Here is a 13,767-nt window from a genome sequence, read left to right on the forward strand (position 1 = left end):
ATGAATTCTTCAACCTCAATAATTTTTAAAATCCAAGGATAACTTATATTTTTTTGGTTTTCACTCATCAATTTTAATTTATAGTGCTAGATTTCATACTAATGGTTTCATCTTTAAAGAATTTAGTGAAATGATATTTTTTAAAATTATATTTTATTTTTATATTTAAGTTCCAGTTGAATATGTTTTGTTTTTTGGATCATTTTTTATTTTGATTAAAGACACAAAAAACCAATTGTTTAATTATGTTCCTTTTGTTTTCAAAAACCTCAAATCATAAATATATATATATATATATATATATATATATATATATATATTATATTGATCTCTGCAGATTTAACAATTGGATCACAAAACAAAATAGTCTTTATAAATGGATAAATAGATAATTATATTGATCTTTAAATATTATATTGATCTTTATAAATTATTAAAAATGATACATGAATATGTGAGATAACCAGAGACATAATAGATAATTACATATGGATCATTTCAACTTTATGATCTTATTGTGTGGTGAATATTGTAAGGAAGTATGAAAATAATGACTTATAAGATGTTAATATAAAATAGAAAATGGAGATAAACATTTTAAAAGATTAAAATAAATATATAAGATATACATATCATACAAACTCTAAAACTAAGCTTTTACAATGATATTTGATTTGATTTTTTATAACCCATACAATAACAATAACAAAAAAATACAAAACAAAACAAAAAAAGAGATTTGAGAGTAGTGGAAGAAGATGAGAGAATGAAATAGTGATAGACTAAGAGAATAAGATAATGAGTATTTATAGGAAGAGAAATGATGAAAAATTATATTTAGAAAAAATGAGAGTTACAATTCTAATTTATTGTTTTGTTTTAATACAATTGATTAATACAACTTAGTGGAGAAATAAAGTTAATGCATAATTTATAGGGAGAAGCTATAAAGATTTCAGTTTTATATTATGTGAGTTAAATGTGAAAATTAATTGTTTTAAATTTGTGTTTTAATATAATTTTTTTTTTGTTAAAATTGCATTGCCAAGTGGACCAATAAGGAGAGACTGAAACTCTACTTTTATATATATGATTGTAAACATATTTTACTAATTTATTTTGAGGTAATTAGTTACACTTAAGTAAGGACATTGTTGTAACAAATATACCTACTATTATGATTAGTAACTTAATTTGTAGTAACTAGTTACTAATTATTTTTGGAGTAAATAGCTACAGAGAAGTAACAGTATAGGTATAACAAACTAGGCAACAACCTGCACATAGTGCGGTAAATATTTATTTAATGTTTTTACTGTAATTTTTATTTACAAAATCTATTATATTTATGGGTAATTGAAATATTTTAAAATTCTATTGTGTAGTATATATCTATAAAAAATTTTGTATAATAATTAAAATTTAACCCGTGAGAGTTATTATAATATCAATCTTCTATTATTATATCATATGAACAAAGGGTTCTTAAAATTTATTTTAAAGATTTTATGAATATATAATTAAAGGATATAATTAATTTAGAAAGATAATATAAAAATTTAATTATGGGTGTTAATTGTATTTTTGGAAAAATACAATGGTAAATAAATGTAAATATTTTTAAAAACTAATGACAAATAAAAAAAAGAATGTCATGAGCTCTATAATGCTGACACCTCAGCATTTTTGCCAAAATGTTCCTCTATTAATATATAGGGGATATACTCACTACTTTGTATACTAACAAAATTGAAGTAAATAGTTCCAATAATTCTCACAAATTATTGTTACTATTTAAAGGTGTAGATCATTTATAATGATGTTAACTTCAGTACACTAAAATAGATATGTGATTTTTAACATATTGTAACATTTTAGAATAATTTTACTGTAAAAGATAACAGTAATAATTAAAACAAAATAAGAAAATCATGAGGCATAAACAGAATAACAAAAATCATGTGGCATTACATAATTGTTCATTGTTTTAGCGAAGCAAAAAAAACTTAAAAAGACTAATAAAGCTTAAACAGAATAACAAAACTACTTTGAAGCACCCGTTCTACTGAAACCATAGTCCCTGAGTAAAGCAAACATAAGAAAAAATTCTATTAATGTCAAATTTGAGTATTGCAAAGCACATAAAAGAGAGAGTATTATATATAGGTGCAATTTACCTGCAAGTGCAATTGTTAGTGCTAGCAAGTTGGTAGATAACTTCATTCAACCTATCCACTCCATCTTCCAATTCACTCATCTTCACCAACTTAGCTTCTAAATCACGAACTCTGATCCTCAAGCCAATTACTTATGTTCCATCATTGGATGTTGTTGTGGTGCGAATCTGAAAAAATGTTGACGGAGTGGGACCAAGTCCAACACAACGAACACGACCAGGCTGTTCACTCCCAAATACTTGAGCGAATTCATCAATTGAATTTGAGGTAGTGCTGTTCCGAGATGTGTTTCCATCGTTTTGAGTTATCTTCTCTTCTAGTTGCTCCTGAAAGTAAAACAAATTACCAGAAAACTTAGCTAACTACTCAATGAAGATTCAGTAAAAGGAAAGCATAAATAAGAAGAGAAGATAAGATTATAGTAATTTAATAAGAAAACTCACCGATAGTTCTCTAGCTTGTTCATTAACAAAACTTCCATTAGCTTTTTAGCGTGTACACACAAACATCTCTCCACGGCTGGGACGTTTACCCGTCTTGAGAGTCTAGACATTTATACAAGAAAAATCAAATAAGAAACAAATGAAATAATAAAGTACAAAGAGCACTTACAATTTCTTTAGCCTTCCGAGCAATACTTTTTCCCCTAAAGTATGTGGAGTCTTGTAATGGCTCCTACTCTTCACATTTTGAGCTCTCAACTTCTGAAACTCGATGAAGATGTAAAAAACTTAAGAAACTCATAACATTATATTACAACACAGTAAGATGAGTGGTATCTTACCTTAGCTTTTTCATCAAACTGCAATTTCACAAAATCTTGTCATTGCTCTTTTGGAATAGAATTTGGTCGAAGCTCTATAGCTTCCTCTGGAGTGTTATGGCGACAAATTTCCCACAGACGAGTTTTATGACTTTTGCACTTTTGACTTAAACTTTTCAGCACAAACTTTTTGATCTTTTCATTAGAAGGATCCAAAAAAAACTTAGACTGCATATAAGTTTGAATAGAGATATATAGTTAAAAGTCATGTTGATAGTTGTACATTCTAGAAAATTTGACCATTATTATACCTGAATATTCTCCCAAGCCTCATCCTTTCGCCATATTGGAACCTTTCTCCAATCCACATAATTTATAGGAAATTTTTTGACATCAGTACTTAACATACCAAGCCAAGTACCAAATAAACCTCCACTTCCTCCTTCAGGTTGATTATGGGGACCAAACTCAAGGATGACTTTACGATTCTCCATTGCCCAAAAATTTTGTGCAGTAAGGTGTTCCTGAGTTACAATTCCATCTGAACCTGCAAGAAAAAAACATGGATGTAAATTTGATAATGACTATTATATTTAGAAGTTAAGACTGTGATATTGTACCTATCACATTAACCACCCATTTTCCTTGCTCACGCCCTTGTGTATGCAGAGTATTTGAAGTATTCTGACGAAGTTCCTCATGAATATCATTTGTTTCATTATCTGTTCCATCTTGTGTTTCGTCGGAGTCATAGGTAGACATCCACATTACTTTTTATATCTCCTTCTATATTCTCTCAACTCTTCTCCGGCGACTCTTCATATGGTCGCTTCTCAGTAGTTTTCTCTTCCTTGTCCTTCTTCCATCTTTCTTTCTCAGTACGTAGTTTTCTCTTCTTTGTCCTTCTTCCATCTTTGAGGTAGGGTTTTGAAAACCCAATTTTCCATATAAGCACTTGTTTTTTTCTTTTTACATCTTTAGGGTAGCTTAGATGCATGAAGTTCATAGATCTGATCATCTCTGTAGTTTTTACATTTATATGGATTATGAAAGCTTTTGTTGTTTCATAACATTTATTTGGACCATTACTGGTACAGTGCTAAACATGGATGTTTATTTTAGGGTTTCCTTGTGAACTAATATGTTTTTTTTTTTGTTTGATGGTTTGGGGCGTGGAAGATGTATCCCAACGGTTCTCAAGGTTCATTCGGTGCTGCTGGTGTGGTGGGTCTGGTGGTGGAGGTGGCCGTGGTGGTGAAGGTGGCCATGGTGGTGGCCGTGGTGATGGTCGTGGAGTTGGAGGTGGTGATGGCTGTGGAGGTGGAGGTGGAGGTGGTGACGGCCGTGGAGGTGGAGGTGGTGATGGACGTGGAGGACGTGGACTTGGAGGTGTTGGTGTTAATCGTGGAAGAGGGAGACTACCACCAGGACTAGGAATGGGTCATGGGCGTGGAAAAGGAAATAACCTAGGCCAAAATACAATTGACGCTCTCCTTGCTCAAGAATCCCGTAGACTCATGCCTGTTCTTCATCCTGAGAGACAAAATGGAGCTATGTGGTGAGTATGTGAAGTGACTTCAGAAACTATTTAAGTTTTTGAATTCACATTCTTTCTCTTTATAAGCGCATAACCGAAGTGAACCGATGTCAAGTAGGTTAAAGATATAAAATAGATACTCTGTTTCGTTATTGCTTTGTTATTTATTTCTCCTATATTGGTGGGATTGTATCACCCACCTCTCCACGTACGTTTCTTAGTGGTAGATTTAGCTAATAATTTATTTGCTTCATGGTGTTATATAAAGACATCGCTAGAGAACGAAGAGGATATGAACCCACATATTATTAAGAAACTTGTGTTCTTCAACGTTTTTGTGTTCTCAGGATTGGTTATGATAACCCTCCACGCCTAGCAATAGTTGCTTCAATCCGAAGACACTTTGATGGTCCTTGGTACAACATAAGTTCTGTTCCCGGTGATGCTCTCATCCAGTGGTGGGGAGATTTTATTGTAAGTTCTGATCCGTTTCACACCTTCTATGGGATGCTTGAAATCATAAATTTGACTGACTACTAACAGATTTAGTTCTCTCATTTGCAGCAAGCATTTTACTGGGATCCTATTGATGGTGCAGAGGTTTACCGACTTTGGTATCATGTTGTGGCTGCTCGTCTTAGAGACATGATCTCTAAAGCAAAGATTTCTGGTAACAAGCCAGAATGGATAAGTGGAGGGATCTGGGAGGTTATGTTGGAGTATTGGAACTTAGATGAGGCTAAGAAGAGAAGCAAGATAGCTTCAGAAAATAGAATGTCAGCTAGGGATGGATATGGGCCACATGCTCATACAGCAGGTGCTAGATCTTTTAACCAAGTCAGCGACCTAATCGTAAGTTTACTCTGTTTCTCATGTGATTCACTTTACGTTCAGTATAAGTCTTTTAAGTTATCCTTGTTTCAACACTATTATGTTTTGTTTGTTTGTAGAGACAAAGAGAAGGCATTGAGCCTTCCATGTTGCGTGTATTGAGGGAGACTCATCGAAGACGTGACGAGACTTATGTGGATGGACGGGCACAGTCAATTGACGAAGAACTTCAAAGACAAACGGAAGCCATCTCTCAAGCTTCCATCTGCAGTCCCAATAATGGCTCAGAGATCACACAGCTTGATAAAGATGAATTGTACTTGAAGGTAACAGTTTCAGTTCTTACTCAATCCTCATTGTTTTAAACGTTAAATTGCCTATTCCCTAACAGTTTCAACTAGCTAGATTCTTATACTACAAACATATAAAACATAATTACCTTGTTAGACACAGTAGTTAAAAAAAGTTTGTAGAAAACATGTAGTAGCAAAGATTTGTTCCTTTAATTGATTAAAATAGGGTGTAATTGTTCAATCTCATTTTTGAAAAATAAAATAGCTTCGTTAGTATACTAAACGTATTTGTCTCAAACTGTTATTATTATATTGCTGTTCTTTCGTTTTCTCTTTAGCTTGTTTAGCTTGTTAGTATTTGACTCAAACTCATTTTCTCTTTAGCTTTGTTAGCTTCGTTAGTATTTACGTTCATACATAAGAAGAGCTTGGTTAGGAATGTTATCAAGTTATTCTCAGGGACCAAAAGTTATGTTAAGTTACCAACTGTTTTAAATGTCACTAGGTTAAACCCGCGCTACGCCGCGGGATACTTTGTAACTACTTTCAGATATATCGAATTATTAATTTTTTTTTTTTGGAATTGGATTAATTGTAAAAATATGGTTTATCCAATAGTAAAATATAAAAATGCACTAATAAAATAAAAAAATAAAGAAATCTCAAATTTAGTATGATTTATAAATGTTTACTTTTAAATCGAGTAGACTTAATTATATAAATAGCCTAACTAATCCTAATGTATGTTCTTTTTTCTTTTCTTTACCTTTGGTGAGAGATATATTAGTGTAGTTTGAATTTGTGGTGTTTGTTTTTGTATTTTATACAAATTTAACAACATAATTGTTATATAGTATTTTTATTGTTATAAAAGTTATTATTTGTAAAAGTACATAGACATATTTTTACTTCAGTCTCGTTTGTGTATTATTTAATATTATTAGGGACCTTTACAAAAAAACCATTTTTTATTACCCTTTTGCAAAAATAACTCTTGTTGTCCATTTTTAATAATATACTTTTTCAATATACAAAATGACTAAATTCTAAACTCTAAACTCCAAATATTAAATCCTACCCTTTAAAACTATATCTTAAGGTAAAACAGAGAATTCAAGCCTAAAAAAAAATATATACAAATCAATTTAACACATTGTAATTATGCGAAAAAGGACAAAAATGAAACTGACCAAAAAATGGTAATTTTGAAAATGGTATCTGTATTACTAACAATTTCTCATATTATTAGCAGACCGATTAGGTTAATTGTCAAAGTAATTTTTAAGTCACTGATTTTAAACTATAATATAAAACCTTCAATTTTGGAACTTATATATTGTTCAATTTATCATTAGTTGGTGTTCTTATATATAAAATCACTATCAACACTAATCTCAAACTTTATTTTATTTACTTGTTGTAGGAGATATATTAGTGTAGCTTGATTTCATGGTGTATTATTTTGTAGTTTATACAAATTTAATCACATAATTTTTATATAGTTTTTTTTTGTTCTTAGAGAAGTTATTTATTTCCTTCTTTTTGTTCTTTTTTAAGAATCTAATTGTTTTGTTATGTTTTGTTTGATAATAATTCCATGTAAGTCAATATACACATACTTAGTTTTACTTTAGTTTGGTTTTGTGTTATTCGTGGTTATTCTTAATTTATATTCTATTTGTATTATATTATTATTTTCTTTGTATTATATTTATATTTTACTAATATGAATTGATTGCTTTTATTATTATACTTGGTTAACATTAGTATATTTTTCTAAAGTTGTAAATGATTTATTAATTTATTTTAAATTTAAGCTATAATTTTAACCTTTATTTTTGAAAATATTGATAGACATACAATAATTAATATACTTGTTTGATATTATTATATTTTTGAAAGTTGTAAATGATTTATTAATTTAGTTTAAATTTAGGCTATAAATTTAAACATTTGTTATTGAAAATTATTGATGATGTTTATTATTTTATATAATTTAATTGGTTACACAATTTAAATGATGTGTTAGTTTCTAAAAATTTGGAAAAACTGATTTGGAACAAAAAAAATAATTATTATTGGCTGAGAGATATGAGCTGTATTAATGAAATGTTTTCATTCGTAAACAAATAAGCTGATGTGTCAGCTTCATATTCCACCAAAATGCTGATGTGTAAGCACTAAGGAGAAACGTATTGTGTTTTTATTGTATTGATTGGTTTGTTGTTCTCTTCTAACAATGTTCTATCTTTGAAGTTTATGAAAGTGTTTTCTAACTTGTGTTTTTTTTTCAGTATGTACCATCTCATAATGGGAGGATATTTGGTCGTGGAGAACAGTTTTCTACTCTTGAGCGTGGGGAAAGCTCTGTTGGTGCAATAGCCAGAATTTCACTTGAACGTCAACTCTTCACCTTGCAACAGCAACTGGCTGCTGTGGTTGAGCACATGAAGAAGTACTTGCCTGAAGGAGCGACCATCAACTTTTCTTCTGCTCATCCCACACAAAGCACCGGAGCTGGCCCATCTCGCTTCAACAATAATCATGATGCTGAACCTGGTAATCCACCAGAGGAAGATGCTGAAGGTACTCCCATAGTTTCAGATCCTAACCAAGTTCCTAACGAGGCAAACCAAGAAGATGACAATGTTGATGAGGACAATGCTGGTGCAAGTTGGTGAAGTGAATGGTGATGTTAGCCTCTATCTCTTTTGCTTATCAAGTTTTTCATATGTTATCTCTCCTTCTGTTCTCCTTTTGAAACTCTGTTTATGAATGCTTGTTTTTTGGAGGTGGGAATGTATGATCCACCCTGATTGTGTTCTACTTTTGAAACTCTGTTTATGAAACTCTGTTAATTGTGTTCTACTTTTGAAACTCCCTCTGTTCTATGATCTATATAATTGGTTTTTATGGTCTATACAACAAACAATTATCTCTGTTTCTGAATATACTCTGTTTGGGAATATGGTATGTTACCAAAAACATAATACACTGTGTTTGTGAAAATATTCTGTTACCAAAAAAACATGTATCATGTCCATAACATAAAGTTCTATTTGCAACGAGAATCACGTCTGTATTCTGTTACCAAACATAATATACTCTGTTTGTATTTGCGACGAGAATTTGTGAGTAAATAAAAGTTTTTTACAAGTTAATTTGCGACAAAAACATTGTATCAAGTTGTGGCTATTTGTTACAATAACAAACGTCCCTAGATTGTAGCCAATACGTTACAAGAAAACCGTAGCTCTGCGTAGCAAATTAGCAACCGGAAGTTTGTGGGTATTAATAACAAATTGTTACAAAAATTTTGAAACAAATTTGACACAAATTGACACAGTATTATTAATGATAAATGGTAGCAAATTTGTCACATCAAAGTTGTAGTATTCGTAGCTATTAACGACAACTTGGTGTGTGGGAAACTCGTAACAATCTGTTACACTTTTTCTGAGACAAACTTGAAGCAAATGGACACAAGGTCGTTTGTAGCAAATTTGTAGCTTAATTGCTACAACTTCTCACAACCGGTATTTAGCAACTAACCTATAGGCGCAAACACAATTTCGAAACAATTTTGTAGCAACTCAGATTTTGTTACAAATATTAATGCATAGCTACTATATTCTTCGTAACTATACAACACGAAAACTGTAATGCTAGGATTTTATGCTAATAACTTGTTGCGAACAAAAAAGTTTATGAATTGTGATATCAATAAGTGATGAGATATGTATGTTTGAGGAGAGATATACAAATACAGTTAAGGTTCGACTTGGGAAAACCAATTTTTTAAAAACTTTTAGACCATTTATACATATTGGAAATTAATGGCTATCCATATGATATACATACTATTTCACTACGATTTCCAACACAAATCACTAATTTTTACGTATATATGCCTCATGATAGTATAGCGGATTAGACATAGATAATTTGGGTTAAGTTGGTGCTAAGTATTCGATAAATTTTATTTTATTTAATAACTAGGTTATATCCTGCGCATGCCGCGGGAGGTTAAAAAAATGATAAAATGAAAATTAACTATGATATTCAATATTAATTTAAGTTGTTCATATAAGCTAACACATAAACTAAAATATTAAATGCGAGAAACAAAATTATTCTCTATAAAATCATATGAAGTGCAAGCAAAACTTTAAAGTACAATTTCCAAAGATTAATTTTACTTTTAAGTCTCTTTTTTAAATTGCCCTCATTTTAATTTATATTACTTGATTTAGTTATAATTGTTTCATCTTTGTAGTAAAAGCTAGATAGAAAATAGAATATTATATTGTTTTTTTTATAGATAAATTCTTTTGAAGTACATATTTGAATAAAATAAAAAATAGCTTAATGATTTTTATGTAATTATATGTTTAATCAGAAACTAAATATAATGATGAGTATTCTTAAAAAATGTATTACACTTTTGTTAGAGGTAAGAGAGAGTTAAGAAAATTTGATTTGGTATTTCATAATTATATTACAAAATTTTCTTTCCTTAGAAGTTAGAACATTACATATTTTTAAGAATCAAATAAATATATATATGAATGTGTAAGAAATAATCTAACATCTAAAGTAAAGAAAGAAGTACATAAAAGCAAGAAGAAATAAAATGGAGAAAAATGTAAAATATATTATTAAACTCTTACAAGACATTAAAAACAAAAAAGCAAAGAAAATATTTAGGATTTGAGATATGATGGAGAAGGATGTGAGTATGATTATTTATAGGATAAGAAGTGATGGAAGTTACATTTCTCAAAAATTAAATTAGAGGAGTATAATTATAATTGATATGGTACTTAACTGAAAGTGAATGGAGAAAACAAACAGTCAATTCACAATTTATGTAATTTATGTTACAATTTAGTACTAAAGTGTATATTTAAAGTATGCATTAATGTATATGATTAAATATGTTGTATTTTAGGTTTAATTAAAAATAAATATTATATGTTTAAGACACTAAATGGACCAGTAAGGAGAGAGTAACTGAAATTAAAAATATTATATAATATTCATTATATATTTAGGTAAGAAAATATTAAAAAGAGACCACAAAATAAATTTATAAGAAAATTACATGACAATATGTCAAATTTCACAAACAAATTAAATATGAAAATAACTTATATATTTTTAAATTAGATTATAATAATCAAAAATAGAAGAGTGTATTTCTCAATTACCCACATATCATTGTTACGTTTTTTAACGATGTTAACATAATCTTTTTACATATGACACATTTCAAAAACAAATTAAATATGAAAATAACTTATATATTTTTAAATTAGATTATAATAATCAAAAATAGAAGAGTGTATTTCTCAATTACCCACATATCATTGTTACGATTTTTAACGATGTTAACATAACCTTTTTACAAACGAAATATTGATTTAAGATCTCCGTTGTTGATCAACGAAACACCATGAAAACGGAGGTGAGATTAATTAGGGTTTCTACCGGTAATTGAATAAATAAGAGGGGAGGGGTGGGGAAGAGAGAGAGAGAGGCGAGAAAGAGGAGAAGAGGGAACTGTGAGATATCGTCGGTTTTGCTTTGGGAAGTCGAGATATTTTTGTGGCTCATTAACCATTTAGAACCTATTAATAATTAACTTAAACATGAGATAAACAAAAAAAAACCCCAAAAGATTCAGAGGTGCTACGTGGCAGATAGATAGAGCTTCATTAGGGGGTGTAAGCCTACTTTATTATATTAGACTAGATGAATACCTGCGCACTGCGCGGATTATCTTTTAGCGATATGAATAATTACATTTTCACTGTCATATCAGATCATATATTGAGTAGTCAAAAAGGAAAGTACAAACCATGGTGATCAATATCATGTGACTAAAAATTTGGAGTAGCCACCACACACGATTGAATTTTCTTTTTCTCTGGCATTGTGACAGTAAAAAAAAAAAACTGTAGTAAATTTGGCCAATTCCCAAGTCTTATAATATATTCTACCTCTTAAGAATCAAACACAAAATAACCAATTTCTTCTTATTCTATAGTAAAATTACATTTAACAACACACATACCCGCCTTAGATACATAAAATATAAATTTAGAAACAACATCACTCAAAGACAAAATCCTTATGGTAAAGTATTAGTGATAAGATTAGAATATATTCGGTTTTGAGCCTTAAGCAGGCTCTGAGATGTTGGTTTGGAAAGTTATCTCAAGCGCTTCTACGATTTGGTTTTGAACAAAATTACTCAGATTACTCTATGTTTACTCTTTTCAAGGGTGCCTCCACTGTTTTTGTTTTGTTCTATGTCGATGACCTTATTATAGGTGGTGATGACACTGCTCTTATCGCCGAATTCAAATCCTATCTTAGTCAATGTTTTCACATGAAGGACTTGGGGCCATTAAAATACTTCTAGGGTATTGATGTATCTCGAAGCAACGCCGACATCTATTTGTCCCAACGTAACTATGCAATGGATATTATCACTGAATGTGGACTTCTTGGTTGTAAACCAGACATCTCTCTGATGGACCAACATCATAACCTTGCGCGACTTGACGGTGACTTCTACTCTGATCCTCAGGCGTATATACGATTGATTGGTCGTCTTGTTTACTTGTTTGTGACGCGTCCTGAGTTGAGTTTTTGTGTTCATCTCCTTGCGCAATTTCTCAAAGAACCTCGTCAAAAACATTGAGACGCTGCTCTAAAGGCTCTCCGGATCAAGGTCTTTTCCTCAGTTCAGATTCTGATCTCTCTGTTTCTGCTTATTGTGATTCGGATTATTCTACTTGTCCGCTTACTCGACGCTCGTTGTCTGGTTACGTCATCATGCTCGAAGATTCGCTGGTCTCCTGGAAGACAAAGAAGCAAGATACAGTCTCACGTTCTTCCGCTGAGGCAGAGTATCGGTCAATGGCATGGACGTATCAAGAAATACTTTGGACAAGAAAGCTTCTCACTTCTCTTGGGATCACTCAGTCGCGACCTATTCCTCTGTATTGTGATAATCAAGCGACCATTCACATCTCTCGGAATGCCGACTTCCACGAACGCACAAAGCATGTCGAAAACGACTGTCACTTTGTTCGTGACGGTGTTCAGGCACGCATTATTTCAACAGAAAAGATCTCGACAACTAATCAGGTGGTTGACTTCCTCAAGAAGGCATTGGGTCGTCCTCAACTATAATATCTTCTTGGCAAGCTGGGCATTTGAGACCTTCATGCACCACCTTGAGGGGGAGTATTAGTAATAAAATTAGAATAGATTAGATCTTACCAATAGTATCTTCAATGTTGATATGTATGTATAAACTAGAGATATGTCTCTATCCCTAGATTCTCAATTCTAGCTCTGTATAAATACTAGACTTTGGCTCATCGTGAATAATAACTGAAACTTCATAAAGTAACATGGTATCAGAGCCAATATCGATCTGAGCCTAAATTTTTCTCTTCTCTCTTTCTCCAAAGCGTTTTTTTCTTCTCTTTACTCGTTTTCTTTTCTCTTGAAAACATGAGTGAATCGGAGAGTAGTGTTGCTGGTGGGGTTACCACTACTGCTACATCAACTGCTGCTCTTGTCTCCCCTTACTTCTTGCATCCATCTGACCATACTGGACAAGTTCAAACCCTGATTCTGCTTAATGGATCCAACTATGAACGCTGGTCCAAGTTAATGATGAACTCGCTTCGTACCAAACAGAAGCTTGGCTTCATTAATGGATCTCTCAAACGACCGTCCTCTGATGAAGATGAAGCCGAAAAGTGGGACATGGTCAACGCCATGATTATTGGGTGGATCTACAGTAGCGTCGAACCTAAGCTTCGCCCCTCCATTTCTCTGGTGGACAACGCGAAGACTATGTGGGCTGGTCTTCAACGCCGGTTTTTTGTTAGTGACGATACCAGAATCCATCAACTTCATGCTGACAACGTGACATGCAAACAAGGAGGTGACTCTGTTGAAGACTATTTTGGTAAGCTCAAGGTTTTATGGGATGATCTTGCTGACTTCGACAAAGGTTTCTCTTGTTGTTGCTTCCACTGTTAGGTTTTCTCACAATTCAGGTGGCACATCCTCGCCCAATCCTCTTCACTTAGGCATTTCCGTAGTTGTGATATATGGAAAACCTTATGAAAGAGCTTTGAT

At 31.6% G+C, this 13,767-nt stretch overlaps 1 pseudogene; it reads right to left on the minus strand.

Moving 5' to 3' along the window:
- Nucleotides 1-2,173: 2,173 nt before the first annotated feature.
- LOC147933293 (uncharacterized) lies at nucleotides 2,174-3,702 on the minus strand (annotated as a pseudogene).
- Between the last annotated feature and the right edge of the window lie 10,065 nt (nucleotides 3,703-13,767).

Source organism: Camelina sativa, chromosome 12 (genome assembly GCF_030686135.1).
Source record: "Camelina sativa cultivar CO46 ecotype springtype chromosome 12, ASM3068613v1".
Taxonomy (NCBI): domain Eukaryota; kingdom Viridiplantae; phylum Streptophyta; class Magnoliopsida; order Brassicales; family Brassicaceae; genus Camelina; species Camelina sativa.